The 10477-nt window shown below is 36.5% G+C and overlaps 2 pseudogenes; both read left to right on the top strand.

Annotated features, from left to right (window-relative positions):
• Positions 1 to 529: 529 nt before the first annotated feature.
• On the top strand, positions 530 to 611 carry LOC129067959 (uncharacterized; annotated as a pseudogene).
• Positions 612 to 8344: 7733 nt separating this feature from the next.
• On the top strand, positions 8345 to 9755 carry LOC129067104 (26S proteasome regulatory subunit 7-like; annotated as a pseudogene).
• The last annotated feature ends 722 nt before the right edge of the window (positions 9756 to 10477 follow it).

A 10477-nucleotide genomic window follows, 5' to 3' on the forward strand; every position in this document is an offset into this window, starting at 1 on the left:
TTAGGACTGGTTTATTAGGATATATCCACACATGCACCCTATTGGTTCTCTCTCTCTGCATATATATGCGTGTGTGTGCATATATATATATACACATATATACATATGTATTTCCAGTAAACTTTTAGGGAATGAAGATAGATAGATAGATATAGATATAGATATATATGTGTGTGTTTATTGAGAGAGAGAGTGAGAGAAAGAGAGGGAGAGAGAGATGGTCAAGGAAGTCTCTGAAAAATTACCCTAGGCTATTACCTTAGATAAAAGTTTGCCTTTATGGGCCTGGCAGCCATGAAGTACTTGGGAGGGCTGTGCTGAGGTCAGGTGCATGCACTATTAAGCTTCATGTTACAGGCTATTCTTGAGAAAAGAAAGGTCAGGAAGATGCCTACTATATATCAGAATCTGTGAGAGGACACAGAAGATGGATTAAGGGGGAAACTTATGGTACTAAATGCCTAAATTAAAAAAGAATAAAGGTCTCAAGACAATGACCTCAGATTTTACCTTAAGAAACTAGAAAATGAGCTTTGTGCAGTGGCAGTATTGTATCCAATGAAGTTTATCTGAGGTGTGATTATTGCTAATTGAAAAGAAAAATAGAAAATGAATGATCAAATGAAATACAAAGTAAGCATAAAAAAATAAAATAATAAAGATCAAAGTATAAATTGATTAAATAGAAAACAAAGGAGCTTCCAGATTGAGGAATCAGATTGCTTTTCCATACTACATGCTGGGGCCACAGGCTCCCCAGACAACAGAAGCTCTTTGTTCAAAACCTCACCCTATGCATCTCTTCTTCTGGCTGTTGGTTGAACAAAAAATAAGCCAATCTGATCTTTCTGGAGATTTGAGGCAGCTACAAAACAATACAAAAAAGAAAAATGATCATTGTTAAGAAACCCCAAGTACAATCAGATTCCTTTCATCAACTGCTTCTAAGAGATTGGGTCAAGATCTAGGAGAACAAGGAAGAGCTTCACCAGAGATGCTCTGAGAAGGAGGCCGACAAGAATTGTCTGCTTACCCACCCAACTCAGACATTACAGAACAGGGCTTACACACCTCACTGGCAAAAATCACTTACACCAGAAAATAGCCCAACAGATTGGTCAATTACTTCCAAAAAGAAAGTGGACACAATGATGCCACCAGCTGAGATGATCATTCAAATCCTTCTGCAAAATTTACTTAGTGTCTGAGTTCACACAAAGCAGCCCTGTTCACCCAGAACCCATCTTGCCTTGGAGAACTAATAATATTCAAAGCCTCTGAACCGGAAACTGACTAATTCCATTCTCTACTAAACTGGTTCATAAGAACTAAGATAGGACTTAGAGCTGGGATAGAAGCAGTGCCTCTTAAATTCCACCAAGATGTCAGCACATCTTTCCAGTGTGGGACAGACTTCCAGACTGTTGCTAAGATTAAATTTTGTTGATACTAACCTACTTAACTACTTGTCCTAACTATTCATATTTAATGTTAATATGTTTATTTACCATTTAATGTGGTGAGAACTTACAGTTAGATTATTAACTAGATCATTATTATTTTATTGATAAAGTATTCTTCCATTGTTGTTACTGCATTTTTCTAGTTACAGAGGCTCCATACTCAGGGATGAGCACAAAGTGTATTATCTCAGACTTGAAAGAAGCAAGAAAGAAAGAGAGAGAGAAAGAGAGAGAAAGAAAGAAAAAAAAGAAATAAAGAGAGAAAGAAAGAGAAAGAAGAAGGAAGAAAGGAAGTTAGGAAGGGAGGGAGGGAGGGAGGGAGGGAAGGAGGGGAAACAATAAAGAAAACTGATGACACAAAAAATCTGGTTCATTGATAAGATCAATAAAATTGATAAAACTCTAGGCAGATTGATTAGGAAAAAAAGAGAGAACACACACATTAGCAATATTTGGAATGAGAGAGGTGGCATTACCATTGATTCTACAGATAGCAAAACCTTAATAGGAAAATCTTACTGTGGTGGGTGACTTTGGCATCCCCCATGATCCCCACATCTTGGAGTTCACATCTTAGAATAATCCCCCACCCCTTGAGCACAAACGGGACTTAAGACTTGTTTCTAACCAGTGGCAAGGGCAATGAGATGTACATGATTAAGTAGGTATGATTACATAAAGTATGGTAAGTATCTTACTAAAGTCTCTCTAAATCTATTGCTGGCTTTCAAGGGGAAAAAAAAAAGCCTTCCATGAATCTTTTAATAATAAGGAAATGATTCCTGCCAACAACCTGATAAAACTTGGAAGCAAATCCTTCCCTGGCCAAACCTCTGATGAGAATCCAGTTTGATGCCAGTTTGATGAGAACACAACTTGATTGCAGTCTTGTAAAACCCTAAGCACAGGACCCAGTGAGGACCCAGACTCAATCTTCAGAAACTGTGTTTTAAGTCATTAGGTTGGTGGTAATCCATTACATATGAAGAATAGAGTGAAGAAATAAAATAGATTAGCTATAGTCAAGCTGCTAAATTACTAAAATCAAGCAGGTTGGGGAATGAGGAAATGATTCTATTTTTGTTTTAACTAGTCTGGAAATTTAAACTTTGAACTTTCCAGTCCTGCATCACTGCCAGGAGATACATCAGTTCACTGTGTGTCAATAACTACATATACAGCAGATCTCCAGATAACCCTCTGATTACCTCCTGAAGGACTCAGGTATCCAGACCACCTGACATCACCAGACCCCCTGGCACCATTCTCTAAAACACCTGGTATCCATCAACCAGAACACCTAGCATCTGATTGGCTACTGTCCTGGAACAACCCTAGAGCTAAGAACATACTTCTTACCTTAAGAGCTCCCTTATATTTTCTTCAACACACTTCTGGGTGTTTGCCTAGCTTTGTTTCCAGTTTGCAAACTCTAAGACCATTAAATCATTACCATTTATTTCTAGCCAAAGCCTCCAGACTTTTTTTGTGTTTGTTCAACATATAGCAACATATAATTAATACAGAGTAAATTTATGCCCATAAATTTGATAATGTAGATAAAATTGACAATTTCTTTAAAAACACAACTTAACAAATCTCGCCCTAAAGAAACAAATAATATATGTAATCTACAAAGAACATTATAGAACTATTATGTAAGTTTATCAAGATTTCAAAGATATATGATCAATATACAAAGAATCTGTTGTATTTCTATAGAGTATCAATCCATAATCAGAAACTGGAATTCTTTAAAATATCTTTTATAATATAAAAATATTAAATTCTTAGGGAACGTATGTCTAACAAAAAATATTAAATGTCTTCTAGACTGATATCTTTCTTATTATATATTAATGTTGAACAAATGATGCCTGATCAGTCTACTCAAGCTCTTTAAGATTGTTTTATAGGGAGGCAGAGACAAATGTATTTGAAAAAATAAATTAAAATAAAATTTAAAAAAATAAAATAAAAAAAGAAAAAGAAGAAAAATTCTGATGACAATAAATATTTGTCCTCTAAAAAAAAATTGTTTTATATATGCATAAGCTTATATGCATAAGCTTTTTGAAAAAAGTATTCATTTTGCATAATTGTCAAAAACAACTAATTTATCTTTTAAAAAGTTTGAACTATTTCCAACAAGCATGGTAGTTTTTAACCACTAGGTTTTGAGGTCAAGCAACTTTATTTTAAATTCCAGCCTGACAGTTAATAGTTGTATGATCTATTATACAACTAAAACAAAACTTCTAATATTTTGTACATCAATTTCCTGATTTATAAACTTGGGACAGTTGCACTTAATGGCTCTGTCATCAGATGCCTGTGTTTGTGTATCATCTCTGCCACTTTCTTACTATGAGGGGGGACGCAAAAAATGGAATTTATTTATAAAAAAATGTGTATTTGTTCTTACATATTAAAACTTCAATCACTTTCAAAGTACTCTCCATTTGATGCAATACACCTATCATGACAGTTTTTCCACTGCTCAAAACAGTTCTTGAACTCATTGATTTTGATGCCTTTTAATGCTTGTCATTTTTTTTGTTTCACTTCTTCCACATTGGCAAACTGTTCCCTTTTGAGGAGTTTTTTCATTGGGGAAACAAAAAAAAGTTACTCAGGGCAAGACCCGGTAAATAGGGAGAGTGAGGCATGGGAGTCATGTGGTTTGGGGTCAAAAACTGCTGAACACTCAGCACAGTGGGGGCAGGTGCACTCGTAAATGACCCATCATGAAATGAGCAGATGTGTTGAAAGAGTCTTCAAAAAAAATTCACTGAAGCTGAACATAGCTTCTCACAACAATGCCAGCTGGTGCACTGACACAGATGGGTTCCTAGGACACTGTCTTAGCAGGGGAAGTTTGTATTACAAGCATCCCACCCTCCAGAAGATAATTCTACTTTTTGGGGGCCCTCCCTCATATATGATTTTGGTCATGTTAATTAATATTTTCAGTCTTAAGTATTATCTCACCTGTAAATAGAATAATAATAGGACCTACTTCATAATGTGTTTGTGAAGATTAAATGACATAAAATATCTAAAATCATTTATATTAATACCAGGCATGCAATAAATGTTAGACTTTTTAACATCTATAAAGGTTGCTACAAGCTCAACAAACACAGTCTTACAGTGTTGGTGAATATCACTCTTTTTCTCCTATTATCTATAATTGGGAAACTTTCAATTCCAAAACCCAGTAAAGAATACATATTTGTTAAAGTGTTTTGATATTCTATAGATAGTCATTTAATCAAAAGTAGGACTTTATAATATTACAAAATTGAGTAAAGTCTTCATGGAATGAATATATGAATATTAAGTATGACTGAAACAAGATACCTGAGACCATTAGTTTTTCAAACTTTATTTAGCAGCAGACTCTTCTTTTACCAAATATAATCTTACTTGGAAGATATAAATATAGATATAGATATATATACAGATATACAAGGTCTGTCCAGAAAAATTCCAGCCATTGTTAATATAACGAGAACGGTTTGCGTGACATCGATGTAACCTGGCAGCCAAGCAGAATGGACTGGAATGTGCATGTGTGAACAATGATGACTTCACTGTACTAGTCGTGGGGTGGTAGATGCTATTGAGTGAGCATTTGGAAATGACTGGGCAAGTAGAAAATTTTCAAGGACAGTGCAATGAATGCAGCACAAAATTAAAGTGTGGCACAAACGCTTCAAAATGGTAGAGAGTCTATTGAAAGTGATCCATGTTCTGGAAGGCCTGCAACAAGCAGAACACCTGAGAATGTTAAACATGAACAGGCTGAAATCAACAAAGATTGACAACTGACAGTGCAAGAATTAAAAGCTGATCCAGGGATTCCAAAAACTACTGTGTCCAAGATTTTGATGCAGGGTCTTGGCATGAAACGTGTGGCAAAATTCATTCCACAGCTTCTGCTACCAGAGAAGACAGAACATTTGTGCTGCAGCTGCTAATGATGCTGGGAGAACTGTGTGAGGTCTAAAGGGCTTACTTTGAAAGAGACTGAGGCGTCATTATCTTATGTACAAAGTTTCTTGTATCTTGTATCTTCTTCAATAAATGTCTCTATTTTTCATAATACATGCCTGGGTACTTTCTGGACAGACCTCATATATATAGACAGATGTAAACATACCTATCATGTACATAAAGCAAAAAAAGAGAAGTTCTTTAGTTGAACTATAAGCCCACAAAGCTGCATCTAGTGAGCATTTATGATGTATCAGGTACAATTCTAAAATTGTGGCAACCCTTTTGGTGACCCTGGGTTTCCCCTTTAGAACCACATGTGCAGTGAAAACAGTTTAAAACCCACTCCTTTGGAACTATAAGCCACCCATGATCAAGAACCTTATGGTGCCTATTTTAACCAAATGTGTAGTACAGTATTGGTTACTTAGTGAATGTTGAGTAAATATTGTTGGGATTTTGTGGCATAGAAGATTCTAAGGAAATCTTAAGAGTAACCCTGTGCACTACTAAAGGGCTGTTTCCTCATGCTCAAAGCACACCATTTCCTCAAGGTAAAACCATTTCCTTTCAAAGTTCCAGGCAATGAGGTTTGGAATGAATCTAAGTCAAAAATCTCAGTCCCATCTACTTCTGTCCTAGGGAATATTTGGAAGCATAGATTGGGCTACTTAAGTACCATGAAATTTGAATTGTACCTAGTGTTATCCTCAGTGTGTGATATCCAAATGGCCTGAGAACTCTAGAAAGACTCCAGGGTCTTCTTCCTGAAATGTACTAGAAATTTGACCAGCTCTCCAATATTTTCTTTTTTTCTCAACAAAAGTTTTATTTGAGAACAATATAACCACCACTTACAGAGAGAAAGGAGCACCAAAAATTCAACTGATACAGAACAATTGAAAAATCACAATTATTATCCAATGTTGTTTGCAATTACTTTACAACTTCTTAAACAGCTCTCCTCAACTTGACTTTTAATAGTCTTGCCAGTTTTTTAGCTGAAACAGCATCAAGTTTACAAAATAAAAAAAGAGTTTCAGAAAAGAGAACTGCTTTCAAGAAAACGAACGTGAAACCAAAAGCCTCCTCCTAACAAGACCAGTTCCACCTAAAAATTCATAAACAGTAACTACAAAGTCTTGAGGAACAACAGTCTACATATCTCAGAGACCCCCAAGGATGAGTTAGAACCCTCTGTAGATGGCCCTAGATGGCCCAGTATAGAGAAAGGGTAAACAAAATAGTTGCATTTTCTTATCAGATGAGCCTGTATAAAGAAATGCCAGAGGAGCTAAGAAAATACAGGAGATGTCTGCTTAAAAAAATTAGAAAGTTATTCAAAATACCCATAGTGTTAAAAAGAAGAAGAAGAAGAAGAAGAAGAAGAAGAAGAAGAAGAAGAAGAAGAAGAAGAAAGGAAGGAAGGAAGGAAGGAAGGAAGGAAGGAAGGAAGGAAGGAAGGAAGGAAGGAAGGAAGGAAGAAAGAAAGAAAGGAAGGGTGTGTGGCATGCTCAGTATGCTCACTCTGGCTCAGAGAGAAACAGGCAACTTTGTTTACGTAGCTGTCACAAGTCTGAGAACTCAAGAAAGGAACAGTAGACACAAGACTACCTAGGTGTTGTCCCTAGTGGCTTTAAATAATCAAGAAAATACACTACTGCAAAAAGCATTAAAGCAATCCTGATTTTTTAATAAAAAAAAATTCTGTTTCTCCTTCATGATTCATTCCATTCAAAGCTTCAAGAAAAAGAAGTAAAGAAAAAAGCCCCCCAAAAAACCCACACACACAAAGAAACTACTTACAGTAAAAAGAAGGCTTTAACTTACATTTTCAATCTGAAGAATAATACTTGTGCTATTTTCTATGTCTAAACAATCCTAGGACATTCCCCTGAAAAGTAGGTGTCCAGTGACTATGAGAACTCTCATCCTCAAGCAATTTTGAAAGGAATAAGATCAACACTGTCTAGAATTGGAAATTTTCAACTAGGGGATATTTGAAGAAAGTGAGGAAGACCTTTAGGTCTAAGGCTTTAGGAAGTTAGAATAAAGATGATAGGAAAGGCTTATTTGGCAAGAAAGAGTTGGGGTGCTTCCAAGGAATGATATTGACTGGCCAAAAGATCTTCAAAGTTTTCTTGGTCAATGTTCATGTTCGTGACTTAGAATTCTCCCATGCACCAGGAATTATGGTGTGTGCCAACACTGGAACAGGCATTCTTCCTATTGTTTTCAGTTTCAAGTAAGATACTAAGGAAGGGGATAGCAGGTGAAAGGAAAGTACACCAGGGCATCAGAAATAGATGTATCAGGAGGTAGCCTTGGTTTGTGCATTAGTTCCTTCTGAAATGCCACATCTCCTCCATCACGGAATTTCAAGATCTGTTCGTGAGGACAGGGTCTTTGATGTATAGTTCTATTTTATTGCTCATGCTACTAACTATTTTAATAATAATAAGATAGTTTTACTGAGGCTTTATGAGGTGCTGGATACTGTGCTAAAATTCTCATCAAGCATTATTAAATATGCAAGTACTCAATAAATATTTGGCAATTAAAAACTCTAAAACAAAATATTTTACGTAGTTACACAGGTAAAGTAAGCAAACAAAATAAGTAAGAATAAAGTCAGTTTTTATTATAACCTAATAATAAAGGCAAAGAGAAAAAGTAAAAAGAGTGATTTTTCAAGATCGTTTTTAGAGACTTGAAATAAGGGCAAATTAAAAGGAAGGGTATTAATTGGAAAGTCACTTGCTGGCTTAAGTCAATGGAGTAAGAACAGAAAAATTTAGAGGATATTATAATCCCTACAAACCATTACAAAAATTCTGAAAAAGTAAAGATAGTTTCCGAGTTAAAATACCAGTGTTGGGCTGTACAATAACTGCGGGGCCGAGGCGGTTGGATCTTCTAAAATGCCGGATTACCTCGGTGTGGATCAGCGGAAAACCAAAGATGAGAAAGACGACAAACCTATCCGAGCTCTGGATGAGGGTGACACTGCCTTACTGAAAACTTACGGTCAGAGCACTTACTCTAGGCAGATCAAGCAGGTTGAGGATGACATTCAACAACTTCTCAAGAAAATTAATGAGCTCACTGGTATTAAAGAGTCTGACACTGGCTCGGCCCCACCAGCACTCTGGGATTTGGCTGCAGACAAGCAAACACTCCAGAGTGAACAGCCTTTGCAGGTTGCGAGATGTACAAAGATAATCAATTCTGATTCGAAGGACCCAAAGCACATGATCAACGTGAAGCAGCTTGCCAAGTTTGTGGTGGACCTCAGTGATCAGGTAGCACCTACTGACACTGAAGAAGGGATGAGGGTTGGTGTGGACAGAAGTAAGTATCAAATTCACATTCCACTGCCTCCTAAGATTCACCCAACAGTTACCATGATGCAGGTAGAGGAAAAACCTGATGTCACATACAGTGACGTGGGTGGCTGTAAGGAACAGATTGAGAAACTTCAAGAAGTAGTTGAAACGCCTCTACTTCATCCAGAGAGATTTGTTAACCTTGGCATTGAACCTCCCAAGGGTGTGCTGCTCTTTGGTCCACCAGGTACAGGCAAGACACTCTGTGCTCGGGCAGTTGCTAACAGGACTGATGCTTGCTTCATTCGAGTTATTGGATCTGAACTTGTACAGAAATATGTTGGTGAGGGGGCGCGAATGGTTGGAGAGCTCTTTGAAATGGCCAGAACTAAAAAAGCCTGCCTTATTTTCTTTGATGAAATCGATGCTATTGGAGGGGCTCGTTTTGATGATGGTGCTGGAGGTAACAATGAAGTACAGAGGACAATGTTGGAATTAATCAATCAGCAGGATGGGTTTGCTCCTCGAGGCAACATTAAAGTGCTGATGGCCACTAACAGACCTGACACTTTGGACCCAGCACTAATGAGGCCGGGGAAACTGGATAGAAAGATTGAATTTAGCTTACCTGACCTAAAGGGTCGGACTCACATTTTTAAGATTCATGCACGTTCAATGAGCGTTGAAAGAGATATCAGATTTGAATTGTTAGCATGACTGTGTCCAAATAGCACTGGTGCTGAGATTAGCAGTGTCTGCACAGAAGCTGGTATGTTTGCCATCAGAGCACGGCGAAAAATTGCTACTGAGAAAGATTTCTTGGAAGCTGTAAATAAGGTCATTAAGTCCTATGCCAAATTCAGTGCTACTCCCCGCTATATGACATACAACTGAGCCCTGAAAGCTTTCATGAAAACACTTCTTTTAATTGGAATCCTAAACATATATAGACTTGTTAATAACCATGTCACACAAAAAATAAATGGTTTCAAAATTTAAAAAAATAAATAAAAATTAAAAAATAAAATACCAGTGTTGAACACCCAAATTAATAAAATTTAAAGCAACACCTTATATCACAGAGATTACTCATTAGCACGGAGACTTGTATAATTAATAGTAATTGTTAATTCTTTGACATCTAATCTTAGGAGATGTCCTTGGGCCTTTACCAAATGAGCTCTAAATACAACTTCCATATCTCAAGAAGGGCAACAGATAATTAAGTATAGTTATAGATGTTTTCTAAAATCTACATTCTAAGAAATGAATAGATGATGTTATAAGCTTAGTTGAAAAGAAAGATTAGTTGGCATTTGTTACAGAAATCACTGTTTTTCCTAACATCTATCTTTCATCCCTTTCTTCCTTATCTAGATTTATTGTGACGAATGTCATGCTTTATGAATCGCATGAGCCAGTCCTCTCTTAACCAGGTGGATCATTGGGCTAGAAATGAAGTTTCCTATGCTGTTTTTCTAGCTCTGAGTAGTTCTGTGACCTTATACAACCTTCTCAGCAGGAATCTCAAATCATACCAATCAAAATTAAAATGTCATTTTCCATCTACAGGATATATTGCACAGAGTTGTTAAATGGATATCCTCTTTTACTTAAATAATATGAGTTACTCCAAATAAAAGTAAAATGTAATAAAATTATTACTACATATTGTCATACATAATAACC

This window comes from Pteronotus mesoamericanus, unplaced genomic scaffold (genome assembly GCF_021234165.1).
Source record: "Pteronotus mesoamericanus isolate MK-2021 breed Mesoamerican mustached bat unplaced genomic scaffold, CSHL_Meso_final contig_20, whole genome shotgun sequence".
In the NCBI taxonomy this organism is placed as follows: domain Eukaryota; kingdom Metazoa; phylum Chordata; class Mammalia; order Chiroptera; family Mormoopidae; genus Pteronotus; species Pteronotus mesoamericanus.